Raw genomic sequence first — 15,501 nt, 5'->3', positions numbered from 1 at the left:
TTTTTTTTTTGTTTTTTTTTTTTTTGGGCAAATAAACTGACTTTACTTCATAATTTAGGGTTCCATACAACAGACGAGAGCTCTCTTCGCCAAAGCGTCAGCTTGGTGATTAAACTCACGATTGATAAAGGTAAAGGTACATGCATCAAAAGAAGAAGATAAAGAAAGGATATCATGGAGAATCCCGTGAAGCTCCTTGACTTGGAGTTTCTGATTGAGAGCTTTGACAATGATCTGAGAGTCAGAAGCGAAAGAGATAGCTTTGATGTCCGATTCACACGCAACTCTAACATCAGCGAGAGTTACAAGGGTTTCGGCAATTAGCGGGGAGCCAACGTCAGATGCACTAGAGTTGCCTGCGAACAGCTGAAAGTCTTGGGCAGATTTGAAGATCCAGCCAAAACCAGCTCTACAGTCAGGAAGCCAGGCAACATCAGTGTAGCAGATCTGATCACCGGTAACAAGGCGGTGATGCAGAGGGTTCCGGGGGAGACCGGCGGTGAAGATCTTGGGGGGTTTGGGCCTCTTGCCATTCCTTTGCCCTCAGGATAGCCATGTGAATGGCTTCTTCTTCCAGAACTTGGCGTTTATTGAAGATCAACTGGCAGTCCAGATAGTCCACAACAACCAAGGGAAGAGAGGACCAGAGCCGATGCCTGTGGGTGGAAGGCAGATTAAGGTATTCGCTAGGACAAGTCCCTCTTTAAATGACCTGATTCCATCGAAATTGGGTCTGATTGAGAAGGGAGCCAAATCCCAGATCCTGCGTGCAAAGGAGCAGTGAAAGAACAGATGGAGAGTCGATTCTGCTTGCTCACATCGTGGGCACTTTGCCGTGTCAGAGATATGCCTAAGGAGAAGGTTGGAACCCACAGGTAAAGCTTAGTTTTCGGTGAAGTTTGAAGTCCCCAAATGTTAGATCTCCAATTGAAATTTTTCACTAAATCATGGTTAGGAGGGTTTTCCAAGGAGGCAGTCTCCTTGAGGGCTTCAAAATACCCAGAATTAGCTGCATAAAGGCCAGAGCTTGTAGGCAACCAAGCCCAGCGATCTGCTGCACCAAGAAGGCTTGGTTTGAGGAGCAGGATATCCTTCTCATAAACTGGCAAAAGTTGACGGATGAGTTCTTTATTCCAGTTTGTGGTCCCTGCGATTAAGAGGTCAGAGACAACTAAAAGATGAGACGCTTCAGTTGGAGGACCCATAGGCGCTTAAGATTTGGTAAGAGACAGCCAAGGAGCTCGCCAAATAGGTGTGGTTAGACCATTGCCAATAAGACGTCCAAGCTGTAAACTGAGGACATCTCTGCCTAGACAGATGCTTCTCCAACCATGGGAAGCTGAATTTGAAACCTTACAGTCCAAAAGGGTTGAGTGTTTGCAGTACTTCCCTAGTAGGAGCTTAGCTAGCAGGCATGAAGGGTTCTGTAGCAGTCGCCAAGAGAGCTTTGCAAGGAGAGCTTTATTGAAGGTTTGAACATCTCTAAACCCCAATCCTCCACTTTTAAAAGATAATGTCATTTTCTGCCAAGAGATCCAACTCATTTTTCTTTGATCAGGTTTTGAATCCCACCAGAAGCGAGTCAATGTAGACTGGATGCGCTTGCACAGAGATAGTGGGAGTTGGAAACACGACATTGTGTAAGTAGGCATAGTCGAGAGGACTGATTTGAGCATAGTGAGTTTTCCTGCAGAAGATAAAAACCTTGAGGACCAACTGAGAGCTCTTTGTTTAATACGATCCACTATGGCTGTGAACAGGTCTTTCTTCTTTCTGCCAAACAACTCAGGGAGACCCAGGTACTTGCCCTGTCCGCCTTCTTTTTGGATCAACAGAATCTGTTTGACTCTTTCCCTAACAGCAGGTGGTGTTTTGGCAGAGAAGGTGATGGAATATTTAGCCTGGTTAATTTTCTGTCCTGAGGCCAGTTCATACTTGTGGAGAATTGATTTGAGTTTTAAGCAGCTCTTGGGGTCCACGCGGCAGAAGAACATGGTGTCATCAGCAAACAAGAGGTGGTTCACACGGGGACATCCCATAGCAACTCGAATACCAGGTAAGCTACCATTCTCTTGAGCTTTGAGACACATTCTGGAGAGAACTTCACTGCAGATAATGAAAATGTAGGGAGATAGTGGATCACCTTGCCGTATTCCCCTTTCTGGAACTACCAAGCCTTTAGCTTGACCATTGAGTAGGAATGAGTAGGAAATAGTAGAAATACACTACATAATCCATCCCACAAAGTGATGATGGAACCCCATTTCTTCTAGGGCAGCTTTGACAAAATCCCACTCTAACCTGTCATAGGCTTTACTCATGTCAGTTTTAACTGCCATGTAGCAATTAACTAGAGCCCCTGAGTTTTTTAAGTAGTGGAGAGCCTCATGTGTAATAAGTACATTGTCAGATATTGCTCTCTGGGGGACAAAAGCAGATTGATTCTCAGAAATACAAGAATGTAGAATAGGCTGAAGTCTCTTTGCTAATAGCTTAGCTATGATCTTGTAGTACACAGAGCAGAGAGCAATTGGTCGATAATCAGATACTTTTTGAGGGGCAGGGATTTTGGGAATGAGCCTGACATGTGTGTGATTTATTTTCTGTGGCAGGATTTCGGAGATGAAAAAGGCCTGAACCTCAGCAGTGATTTCCTCGCTAACTGTAGACCAATTAGATTGGAAAAAACTTGCAGAGAAGCCATCACGTCCCGGGGCTTTGTCAGGGTGAATTGATAGGCACGCCTGTTTAATCTCAGCAACAGTTGGCAAAGAGATGAGTGTGTTGTTCATATCAGTAGTAATGCAAGGAGAAAGCGCCTCAGCTACCACAGAAGTTCTATCTCCCTCTTGAGAGGTAAAAATATCCTGGAAGTAATCTGATATGGTCTCAATGATTTCAGAATCTTCATAGACACTAGTGCCTGCAGAGTTTTCAATTACAGAGATAGTATTGATTGCTCGACGACTGTTTGTTGCAGCATGAAAGAAACAAGAATTCTTATCCCCGAGAGCCAGCCAGAGATTTCTGCTTCGTTGCTTCCAGAAAGTCTCTTCTTTTCTATAAGCCAACAAGAGATTTTGGTTCAGGAGATCCACAGAATCCTGGGTTGCAGCATCATCTGTCAGAGCTTCTTCCAGTTGGACCCGGAGAGATAGGATCTCTTTTTGGCTGTTCAAATGATGTTCTTTACTCCAGTTTAAGAGAGCAGCCCTACACAGGTGTAGTCGATAATCCACTTTAGCACTAGGATTAGATTTCCAGGTCTCATTCATCAGCTTTGAAATTTCAGGATTATCTTTCAGGGTCCGGTCATATCTGAAAATATTCTTGGTTTTTTTCTGGACATGGTCAAAGGAAGTAACCAGCGGACGGTGATCAGAGCCTTCAAATCTGAGGTATTCACTGCGTCCTGAAGGGTAGGCTATTATCCAGTCACTATTGGCCATTGCCCTGTCTAATCTGCACCTTACAAGATGGGAATGTCTTCTGCCTCGCCAAGATAAGAAATTCCCTGTATGTTTCAGGTCATAGAGATCACAAGAAGACATAAAGGATCTCAGGTCTGTGAAAGAGCCTTCTGGGCGATCAGGACCTCCAGATTTTTCAGCACTATTGACAATATCATTGAAATCTCCAGTAATGAACCAAGGGCCTTCTCTAGAGGAACTCAACTCTTGAAGGGCATTCCAGATTTGGAGTCTTTTGGTTCTATCCGGTTCACCATAGAGAAAAGTTGAGTAGAAAGTTCTTCCTTTTGCCTTGATTTTAGTGTCAATATAATGCAGAGAAGAGTGAATAATTTCCACTTCTACACTTGATTTCCAGAAGAGACCAAGACCTCCTGCAGCTGGAGATTCTGGCGGTACAAGATGATGAGAAGGGTAATCAAGCCATTGGAGAGATTGGAGGACCGTTTCAGATGAATTTTTTGTCTCCATGAGGAATAGTAAGTCAGGGAAAATCTTTTTACGGATTTCCTTGATTCTCTGGACTGTCATGGGATTCCCCAGCCCACAACAGTTCCAGCTTACTACCCTTAAGGAAGAGGGTGAGATGGATTCTGAAAATCCACCTTTGTCTTCTTTGTTGCAGGTATTAGAGAAAGCTTTGGAGCCTTACCTTAGGAACTGCCAGAGGGTAACTTCCACTAGTGGACCGCGCCTCTCTCTCTGCGTGCGCCCTCTATCAGCAGAGAAGTGATTGGAGAGCACTGGACTAGAAGGGTGGGAATTTCGCTGTCTGTTGGAGACTTCCTGAGAATAATGAGTTCTTTCACAATCGTGGTGACTCAGTCTGGGAGCAGTGAAGTTATCTTTAGGGGTGTAATAGTTTCTGGAACCACCTCGAGAATCTTGCGAGACAGCTGGTTGAACAGATACAGAGTCTTTTCCTCTTGACTCTGTTAAGCCAGGACAGAGTTTAGTTTCATGAGACAGCCGGAAGCAATGGTGGCAGTGATTTTTGAGGTTTTTGTAGACCAAGAAGACTGTAGTTTCACTACCATCACGAAAATCCACAATAGTTTCCTTTGTGAGGGGTTGGAGTCCATCCACAAGGACTCTGAGTTTGGCTGCAGAAGAGGTTATTTCCATGTCTAAGATTTCACCTAGTTCCTCTCCAATGGTCTTTAGCATTTCAGGTTGCCAAAAGTGTTTGGGAAGTCCTTGAAGCTCTATCCAGAAGGGGATCTTACAAGGGAATGACTCAGAGATAATAGGTTCCCAACGCTGCAAAATAACCATCCACTGGTCATAATGGTAAGGTCTGTTATCCAAGACTTTCAGTAGATCCTCTTCATAGTCGAACTTGAACTGGAAACAGCCTTTTCCCAAGTCTGAGCCTAAGGCTTTGCCTCTTAGATTACATCTGTTTGATAAAAAGGGAAACATAGACCAGAGGCGTTGGACGGAGGGGTTAGTTAGTCTTCCCATAAGAGTGAGGGAGTTCTCTTTGATTAGCTCAGATGTATCCAGATCCGGGGCTCTGATTCTTTTACGAGGTGGGGGGGGGGGAGTAACCTCTAGCTACTTCTTTGCCTTTAAGGTGATAGGGGATTCTCTTCTCTATTACTTCAGGTGGGTGAGTAATAGCTGTGGGGTTAAGTTGGAAGAGATTTCTTTGAGAAACAATAAATGCGCTGAGACTTGTTTAGGGTTTGAAACAGGTTTACCAGGGTTACAAAGGTTTAACAGGGTTACAAAGTTTTCTTCAGGGTTTTCAGTTGGAAGCAAGATGGGGGAGAGCAGAAGGCTACCTGGGAGGGGTCTTCATTAAGGGAGACGTGAGTGAGTATGTCCAGCAGCGAGAGGTGTAAAGCTTCTGAGCAGGGGAAAACCACCGGAGAACCAGGAAACTTGCCGGAACATACCGAACCAGTCTATTAACCGTTGGAAGTTACTACTTTTAGAGGCCAAAAGTGGGTGAGTTCTGGTTAAAAGAAAGGAACATTCTTCTTTTGTCCTCCTCGGAAGTCGTGCCTGGGAGCGAAATCTCTCTCTGGTGTATACTCTAAATATGTATCATGGACAAAGAGGTAATAAAAAAACACTAAAAGCCCAAAAAACACTAAAGCCCAAAAATTCACTATAATCTAAAAACAAATTAAACAGGGATTGGCTGCTGACATCTTCACCGAATTAGGGTTAGTTACTTTGTAGAAGTAGCAGACTTCTAATCAAAAAGTAGTGGAGTACAAGATAGATTTATAAACTTTGTCATTTGAATATTTTATGAACATCTGTATGGAACAAGATTTATGAAGTTTATTTAGTTCAACTCCTGTTTTACAAAATTACTGTATAATGGTTGTTTGGGTTAACAGGTGCTTTGATTTGAATGGAAAAGAACTTTAAACATGCTTTTAAACAGGGGTTTTAAACGATTTATAAGCTGTTTTAAAAGCGTTTTAAATGTGTTGAAAAAGCTGCAGTAGCTGCTATTATGAAAAGATTTACAACCGTTTTTAAAATGATTTACAACCGTTTTTAAAAGAGAATATCAACCGTTGAAAAAGTTACAGTAATGGTAAACACTGTATCTGTTACTAATTGGGCCTAGACCTGTTATTTAGAAAAACAAATTGTTTTAGTAAAAAAACAGTAAAAGCCCAAAAACACTAAAGCCCAAAAATTCACTATAACCTAAAAACAAATTAAACAGGGATTGACTGCTGACATTTTTACCGAATTAGGGTCAGTCACTTTGAAAAGATTTACAACCGTTTTTAAAATGATTTACAACCGTTTTTAAAAGAGAATATCAACCGTTGAAAAAGTTACAGTAATGTTAAACACTGTATCTGTTACTAATTGGGCCTACGCCTGTTATTTAGAAAAACAAACTGTTTTAGTAAAAAAACACTAAAAGCCCAAAAAACACTAAAGCCCAAAAATTCACTATAACCCAAAAACAAAAACGGAAGGGAACCGTGAAAAGACAACAAAAGAAAAAGAAGAATAGAAACTGTCGTCTTCGTCTTCTTCCTTTCAACAATCTGAAGAAAATCCGATTATCCAGCAAAAAGGAAGCAATTGAAGGTAATTAATTTACGAAACTGAAGTTTAACATTTGGGTTTGTTCGATTTTTACCGAATCTCTTTTTTGTTCTAGCATTTCTAGGTTTTTCGGTTGAAAACGAAACAAGTAAAATAGATTGATATTTGAGATTTTGAAGGAGTGTTGGAAATTGTTATATAATTTTGATAGATTTATGTTTTAAAGTTTGATATTTGGGTTCCAAAAACCTTCAAAGAAGATTTCGAATGCCGATTAACTTCTCTGTTGTAGCAATTTCAAAGTTTTTTCGTTTTGAAACTTTAACAGTAAATAGATTGATGTTTGGGTTTGTGTTTTAATTTATAGATCCTCACTTAATTTATGGGTTACCAGTTGATTGGAGTTGGTTTGGAAAAGGGTTTTTTGTTTCTATTTTCAGCGGCTGTGTTCTTTGAAAAGGATTAAAATTTTGTTTTTGGAATTGTTTCAAAACGGTCTTTAAAAAGGATTATGGAGTAATGACTGTGTTTTACAAGGGTTATTAAAGTCTTAAAACGACTTGTAATGACTTTGAAAAATGGTTTTACAAGGGTTTTTAAAGTTCTTTAAACGACTTGTAATGACTATGTTTATGTTTCGAAAACTACAAATGCATAATAGATTTACAAAAATGGTTTTTAAAACCATTTCAAAACTATGTTAATTTAATGACTGTGTTAATGTATTTAATCAGGTTTTGAGAAATATGAGTACAAAAAAACTGTTCTTCCCTAAAAGACTGTTCCAACCAGGCAGCGAAGTAGATAATATTACAAGGGTATCAAAGCATTCATCCTTCAAAATTGTCTCGACTGTCAGGAAAGCTTTAGAGCCGATAGAGTTCAACACATTAATGGACACATTCTTGGGTCCTATAGTGGAATTCGCTGAAATGGACTTAGCATTTTCAAGCCATATCGTTCATCATTTACTCCAGAGAAGAATACTAACCAACAATGACGAATTGTGGTTTGTATTTGCTGATCAACCTATGCGATTCTCCCTGAGAGAGTTTATCATAACAACAGGACTTCCAATGGATGATGCATCAGGAAGCAGTCCAAATGTGAAGAGAAAGAAGAAAGAAAAGTGGTGGATAAAAGATAATCAGACTTTGAAGGGAAAGCAGAAAAAAGATGTGTGGATTGACAAGGAAATGAATTTTTTAGATCTTGCATATGTTTTGGAAAAGCGTTCCAAAAAAATGCAGCCAGAGGAGAGACTGAGATTGGCGGCTTTGTTACTAGTGGAGGGCATATTGCTAGCTCGAAATCCGACTACCAGGCTGCCAATTGAGAATCTGAAGAGAGCTACTGATTTCGAAAAGTTCTGTAAGTATCTATGGGCGCAGATTGTGTACTCATATTTGGTAACTGAAGTGAAGAGAATCGATAATGACTATTTGTTAAGGAAACAATATGGTCTATTTGGATTTGTTCAATCAATTTAGATATGGGCATTATCATCGGTTCAGAAGTTGGGAGAAAAGTTTGGCACTAGAGATGAATCATCTAGTGGAAATATTCCATTAATTCTCCAATGGAGATCAACATCGTCTCCAAGTGCAAAAGCTATAACAATGATAGCAGATGGTGACAAGGTACATTTTCTTAGCTATGGCTTTTTTTATGTTTTAAACACTGTTTATAAATAAAGAGTATGTTTTACAATAGTTTTTACAATCAAGTTTTAAGGATTTATAAAGGGTTAAAGGCAATTTAAACTATTTACAACGGATTTTAAAAGGTTAATTAAGAATTGTGCATTATTTTTACACAGTTTGGAATTTTATTTATCTTTGCAGGTTGAAGTGACACCAATAGTTGGTGTTCATACTCATGAATACGACCACTTGGTTTCACAGAAGAATCCTGAAGACAAGGATCTGTTGGATGTTTTTGATCTTGTGATCAAAGGATATAGAATGAGCAAGAAGGATTGGTGTCAGGGATGGATTCAAGTGGAACAAGGACATCAAGGAAGAATTGATCATGTCTTGAAACCTGCAATTGAAACAGTTGTGCATCAAAGCAGAAAAAAGGAAATCAATGTCCTTTGGTGAGAAGGTAAAACTGGTATATGAAAATTGTGAAGTTCTTAAGAAGAAAGTTGGAAGGCTATTTAGGCATCGAAAGAGTTCCTGCCAGTTATACTAGAGAAGAACAAAAAGAAGAGGACGAAAAAAAGGAGCAGGAAGAAGAAAAGCAAGAGGAAGAAGGAAAAAAAGAGGAATTAGAAAAGGTATGTGTTTTTACAAGGGATTTTAAAAGCTTATAAATCGTGTTTTAAAGTTTTTTAGCCCATTTTTAAAAGATAGGCAGTGTTAGATATGTATTTACAAGGGATTTTAAAGACTTCTTAATGGAGTTTTAAAAGATTTAAATTCGTTTTTAAAGGATAGGCAGTGTTCGATAAGATTTTACAACGGATTTTAAAAGCTTTTTAAAAGTGATTTACATGAGTAACTTGTAGTTATAAAACTTGTAATTTTATATACAGGTTGAATACAGAGGCGATGAAGGGACAGAAAAACAAGAAATCCCCAAACAAGGCGATGAAGAAATGGAAGGGGAAGAAGAAAAGCAAGAGGAAGAAGGAAAAGAAGAGGAAGAAGAAAAGGTATGTGTTTTTACAAGGGATTTAAAAAGCTTATAAATCGTATTTTAAAGATTTTTAGCCGTTTTTAAAAGATAGGCAGTGTTAGATATGTATTTACAAGGGATTTTAAAGACTTCTTAATGGGGTTTTAAAGATTTAAATTCGTTTTAAAGGATAGGCAGTGTTCGATAAGTATTTACAACGGATTTTAAAAGCTTTTTAAAAGTGATTTACATGACTAATAACTGTGTCTGGCTTGTATTTGGGAACTTGTAATTATTTATACAGGTTGAATACAGAGATCATCATTCTACTTGCAATGTTGAAGAAACAGAAAAACAAGAGAATCCCAAACAAGGCGATGAAGAAATGGAAAGAGAAGAAGGAAAAGAAGAAAAAGTAGAAGAACATGATGAACATAATGATGCTGCAGATCAAGAAGCGTAATAAATTTGTCAGATGATGAAGATAATGATATTGCACCCACAGAGAAAGAATCTCAACAAAAAAAAAAAAGAAACAAAGGTCTCCTTTCCTTAACTTTTTAAAAAGACATGATAAAATTGTCAAAAAATAAATTTTTGTTTTGATGTTTTGGTTTACAGGTTCCAAAAGAAGAAAACGTAGAAGAACATGATGAACATGATGAGACTGAAGATCAAGAAGCTAATGGGACTGCACCCACAGAGAAAGAATCACAACCTCAAAAAGAAGAAACAATAGAGGTCTGCATTCCTTAATTGTTTAAAAAGACATGATAAAATTGTCAAAAAATAAAAATTTGTTTTGATGTTTTTGTTTACAGGTTCCAAGAGAGACCAAGAAAGATGATGAAGATGTTAGTCAAACACCACTCTCTACGCAAGAAGAAGAAATCATCCAGGGACAGAGCACTCGTAAGTTGTTTTTACATTCACAGATGATTTGCCTTGATAAACAACTTCTAAACATTTTTTTTTTATTTTGTATCAGTTCAAACTCTTTTGACGCCGGTCATGTTGAGTCAGGAAGTAATGGAAGAAATTAACCTAAAAGTTAAAAAATGGGCGAAAAACAAATTAATGAGAGATCTACTATCGTCACTTGAAGAAGTAAGTTAAATTACGTCATTGTTTTGCTGCAAAAGATTTTAATTCTAATCTTTTGGAATTTTTACATTTCAGATTCTTTGGCCCGACAGTAAATGACAAAAAGTCGAAATTTGGAAAATGTGGGACGAGAAGAAATACAAATTAGCATTAAAGAAAGCAACGTTACTCATTCATCCTGACAAACTGCCTCGAGCTCATCCAGAAGTGAAATACCTAGCTGAACAAATCTGCAAGATAATAATGGTTAGTGTTAAACTCTTCTTTTGTATAACGATATATCTTTAAAAACTTGAATATTATTGTTATGCAAAAAATAACTTACAGTTTGAATTTTATTTGCAGGTAGAGAAGGATAGAGCTACTAAGGCAAAAATGGATTTAATTCTTTAGACTGACTTATTTCAAACATGTTTATTTTACTTTTGTTATTTTGAATCTATGATTGTACTTGTATTTTGGTTATATATATTTAATTATGACTGTCAAATCTAATCAAAATGCTTTACTATTGTCAACTGTTTATGGTTTTATAAGAATTGTCATGATTTACAAGTGATTTTAAAGGCATAAACAGCTTATATGCATAACGAAAGATTTATAAGACATTTTAAAGGATTTGTAAAGCCTTGCAAAGCCTTGCAAACGAATTAACAAGGGTTTACATAGTTTGCTATCGGTTTTTAAGGATAATAAAGTGGTAAAACATGATTTACAAGGGATTTTAAAAGCTTTTAAAAGGGGTTTACTTGATTAACAATCGTTTAAGAAGAATAAGTTAATGTCAGAAAATGATTTATAAGGGATTTTAAAAGCTTGTAAAAGTGTTTAACTTGATTCACAATTGTTAAAAGTATATGTAAGTGGCATAACGAAATATTTACAAGGTATTTTAAAAGGATTTTCAAAGACGTTTTAAACAGGCTTTTACAAAATATTTTAAAAAGGTAAATTATTAGAATTACTATTAAAATTACTTGTAAAGTTTGATAGTAATTTTAGTAAACGACTTACAAGAAATTTAAAAGATTCAAGTTAAAAGCTTGTAAAAGTGTTTAACTTGATTTACAATCGTTTAAAGTATATGTAAGTGGCATAACGAAAGATTTACAAGGTATTTTAAAAGGATTTAAACAGACGTTTTAAACAGGATTTTACAAGAGATTTTAAAAGGTAAAATGTTGGAATAACCTTCAAAATTACTTGTAAAAGTTTGATAGTAATTTTAACAAACGAGAGTAATAACACGACAGAATGAAGGAAAAATTAAAAAACCCAACAATATTCAATTCTCTGGAGATAAAGATATATCTAAATTGCAGCAACACAAGTTGATTTGTTGTGACCCGACTGACCACACCTACTGCATTTGTGTAATTTTGGTTTTGGCTGAGACCTTCCATGCTCCCAAACAGAAGGTATCCTCTTTTTCTTCCGTCTGCCACTAGGTACACGAGTAGAAGGTGGGAGACAAATAACTTCACTAACAGTGTCTGGAATCTCCCAATATTCCATATCACCATTTGGGTGAATGCTCTCTGAATATGCTTGACGCCACCTGTAAATTACAGCAATGTAAACTGAGATTAAAACCACATAAACACAGATAAAAACATAAAAAGAGATATTAAAACATTTAAAAACGCCTGTAAAGTTGTTAAGAATAGAGATAAAACCTGTAAGTAGAATGAAACTCATCAACAAACATGTTTTTGTTCAGATTGATATGTTTAGCAGAAGCAATTCCATGTGCGTAGGGAAATTTATCAATATCAAACATACAGCATGTGCAAGTCCTTTTGTCCAGATTAACCAAATGCGTTTTGGTATCTCCTTTTACCTCAAACTCTTCTTGATTAACTTGACAAACCTCAAGCCATCGTGTTGAAGTATCATATGACGCTTTCATTTTCTTCCCTACATTTATAGTAACAGCAGACGGATGTTGACTACTCTCTTCACGTCGCTCATTAAACCATCTTGTCATAATAGATCTGATTGACTCAAATAGGCAAACAATCGGATACTCGCGGTTCTGTTTCAACAAGGCATTAACAGATTCAGCTAGATTAGATGTCATGATGTTGTACCGATTTGAAGGAGAATAAGCTCGAGACCATTTCCTAACATCTACCTCCCAAAGATATTGTGCTAACTTTTTATCACTATTAGTGATTTTCCAGAACAAAGAATCAAATTCTGTCTTCGTGTAAACTCTAGAAGCCGCATAGTTAACTGGAATAAGTGAAGAACCTCTGAAATGGGTTTCCAAGTTTTTTTGCAAATGAAAAGTGCAAAGTCCATGATGAGCAAGTGGATAATTCTCTGAAAGTCCGCTTGCAATAGAAGCAGCTCGGTCAGACACAAAAACTAAATCATTCTCATCAGGGATTATATTCAGCAAACACTTCAAAAACCAGTCCCATGACGCGTCATTTTCAGTGTCAACTATTGCAAAAGCACTAGGATACAAATTAAAATTCCCATCCTGAGCTGAGGCACCAAGCAAAGTCCCTTTAAACTTTGATGTCAGATGGGCACCATCAATAGATATGACTTTTCTCATCAACTTATAACCTCTAATTGATGCACCAAAAGCCAGAAATGCATACTTAAACTTATTAGCAGACTCTTTTTTTTAAAAAGTGATAGAACCTGGATTCGTCACTTGTACCCTGTGGAACCACCTCGGTAAAACCTCAAAACTATCATCAGGTAAACCCCTCGCAAGTTCTACTACATGTTCTTGAACTCTCCAAGCCTTCGAATAATTGATCCCAACTCCATGATCTTTTCTAAATATTTCTATCAACTGTTTAGGTCCGAGGGGAAGCTTTCCTCCTTCAAGATGGTTACTTATCAATCTTCCTAATGTCCTTGCAAATGCTTGACGATGACTAACATTCCTTAATGAAGAGTCACAACTGTGATGACTAACATACTTCCGAATAACATAACTCTCGGATCCACCAGCCTTAGTTGCACGTAGTCTCCAACTACAGTTTTCATCAATACAATGAAGAACATACCTAGTGAGATCTGATTTCACTGTATGAAACTCAAAGCTGTGCTTCACTGCAAACATCCGCAACGTGAATACCATTTCATCTTTGTCTTTGAATTTTTTTCCAATAAACAAAGAATCAGCATCACTTAGACCAGTTGAAAACGCAGAACTAGAATACTGTTGATCAAAAATACTAGATGTTTCAGATACACACGCCTGAATAATCCTAGAGGTTAACCTCGGCTGCCAAAATAAAAAGCTTACCTTAAACATCAATCTATCTTTAATAATGATTTTACAAGGATTTTTAAAAGGGGTTTAAAAACGTTAATAATGATTTTACAAGATTTTTTAAAAGGATTAGTACCTGAGTAGTAGATGTAGAATGAGAAGCAAAATGATTTGAAGTCGTCTAAGCCTGTAATAAACACAATCACTGACTTAATAATGATTTTACAAGGATTTTTAAAAGGGGTTTAAAAACGTTAATAATGAATTTACAAGGATTTTTAAAAGGGGTTTAAAAACGTTAATAATGATTTTACAAGGATTTTTAAAACGATTAGTACATGAGCAGTAGGGAGAGAATGAGAAACAAAAGGATTTGAAGTAGTCTCAGCCTGTAATAAGCACAATCACTGACTTAATAATGATTTTACAAGGATTTTTAAAATTATAACACAAGAAGGTTATTGAAAAATCTGCTCAACTGTCACAGAAATTTGCTCTACAGTCAAACATAACTGAAGCAATCCTCCACTCTGTGAGAATTTGTGCATAAAAGTTGCAAGCTGTCTATCGTTTCTAATATAAAGAGGATGAGATTGTATGGTTGTAGATGTGGAGACTAACTTGTAACTAAGCTTCAAAGAATTGGTTGAACTATCTATTTGAAAATCCTCTACAAGAATATCCACCAACGCGTGATAGGTAATGTGCTCATCAATGACCATTAAAGAAGCTCCCAATTCAATGTCTAATTCAAATTCCCAAGTCATATTGTTTGTCAACTTCCACAAGCCACAAACAGGATACAATTCTAGCATTATAACCTGATAAGATAAATAACAACAATATCAACACCCATAAAAACACTGTCACTACAGAGAGAAGCATGGTTTACAAATCGTTTTAAAGCGTAAGTAAGTAGCATAGAATAATTTACAAGGGATTTTAAAAGCTTTGAAAAGTGGTTAACATGGTTTACAAATCGTTTTAAAGCGTAAGTAAGTAGCATAGAATCATTTACAAGGGATTTTAAAAGCTTTGAAAAGTGGTTAACATGGTTTACAAATCGTTTTAAAGCGTAAGTAAGTAGCATAAAATAATTTACAAGGGATTTAAAAAGCTTTGAAAAGTGGTTAACATGGTTTACAAATCGTTTTAAAGCGTAAGTGGCATAGATCTATCACGAAAGCATATGTAAAAGAGGTAAACACTAAATCAGAACCAAAATCTATTACGAAATAGTATAACGAATTCACATAAGCAAATCTATCACGAAACAGTATAACGAATTCAAAAGGTATTAACGAATTTACAAGGATTTTATAAACAAATTCAATCATCAAATCTCAAACAAAATTCAAATTCGAAGCTGAAGCAAATGTCAAACTGTCGATTGAATCAGGATTCAAATAACGAATTCACATAATCAACAACAAAAATCGAATAAATCAATTCGAAATCGAAGATTTAAGCTAACATTATAAAATCAAACCGGGGAAACGCAAGAGATTCGACGGCGACACACAGCTCTACTTCCGACGGCGAAGATGGGTTTTCACGGCGAGTAAACTCACTATTTCCGACGGCATGGGATTCAACGGCATTCACAATTTCCGATGGAGGAAGAAGAGAGAGAGTGAAGAAATGAATTAGGTCTGTGGGTAGCTCATTAAAGGTAATTTGGAGAGAAAAGTATTAGAAAGGGTAGAAATGAAAATGGGAAAAAGGGTAGAGTTGCAAAAGGGCATTGAGAAAAGGGCATTACAGTGAATTATTCTTAAAAATAAGTATATAACTGTTTGTTTAGCAAGCTAACATATATAATAACGTGGTAAATTTACATATTATATGTTAAATAAATGTTTATCTACTTAAAATTATGAATAAATATTTTTATTTATATATATATCAACAAAATAAAATACATCATGTTACATAATTAACATGATAACGATTATAACAACATTTTACATAGAATAATAACATGCTAACATACTAAATATCGAAATAATATTTGTCTCAACACGGTAAGATAATCGATAT

The 15,501-nt window shown here is 36.7% G+C and overlaps 3 pseudogenes across 3 annotated transcripts; 1 reads left to right on the top strand and 2 right to left on the bottom strand.

The window, feature by feature from the left end:
• Positions 1–54: 54 nt before the first annotated feature.
• On the bottom strand, positions 55–4,637 carry AT4G04000 (annotated as a pseudogene; the record flags this gene model as incomplete). Its single annotated transcript has 1 exon — positions 55–4,637.
• Positions 4,638–7,243: 2,606 nt separating this feature from the next.
• AT4G03990 lies at positions 7,244–8,599 on the top strand (annotated as a pseudogene; the record flags this gene model as incomplete). Its single annotated transcript has 3 exons — positions 7,244–7,891; positions 8,012–8,137; positions 8,342–8,599.
• A 2,935-nt stretch (positions 8,600–11,534) lies between these two features.
• On the bottom strand, positions 11,535–13,503 carry AT4G03980 (annotated as a pseudogene; the record flags this gene model as incomplete). Its single annotated transcript has 1 exon — positions 11,535–13,503.
• Between the last annotated feature and the right edge of the window lie 1,998 nt (positions 13,504–15,501).

Source organism: Arabidopsis thaliana, chromosome 4, assembly GCF_000001735.4.
Source record: "Arabidopsis thaliana chromosome 4, partial sequence".
NCBI classification, from domain to species: Eukaryota; Viridiplantae; Streptophyta; class Magnoliopsida; order Brassicales; family Brassicaceae; genus Arabidopsis; species Arabidopsis thaliana.
The sequence above is the reverse complement of the archived record's forward strand: the minus strand, read 5'-3'. Positions and strand labels throughout refer to the sequence as shown.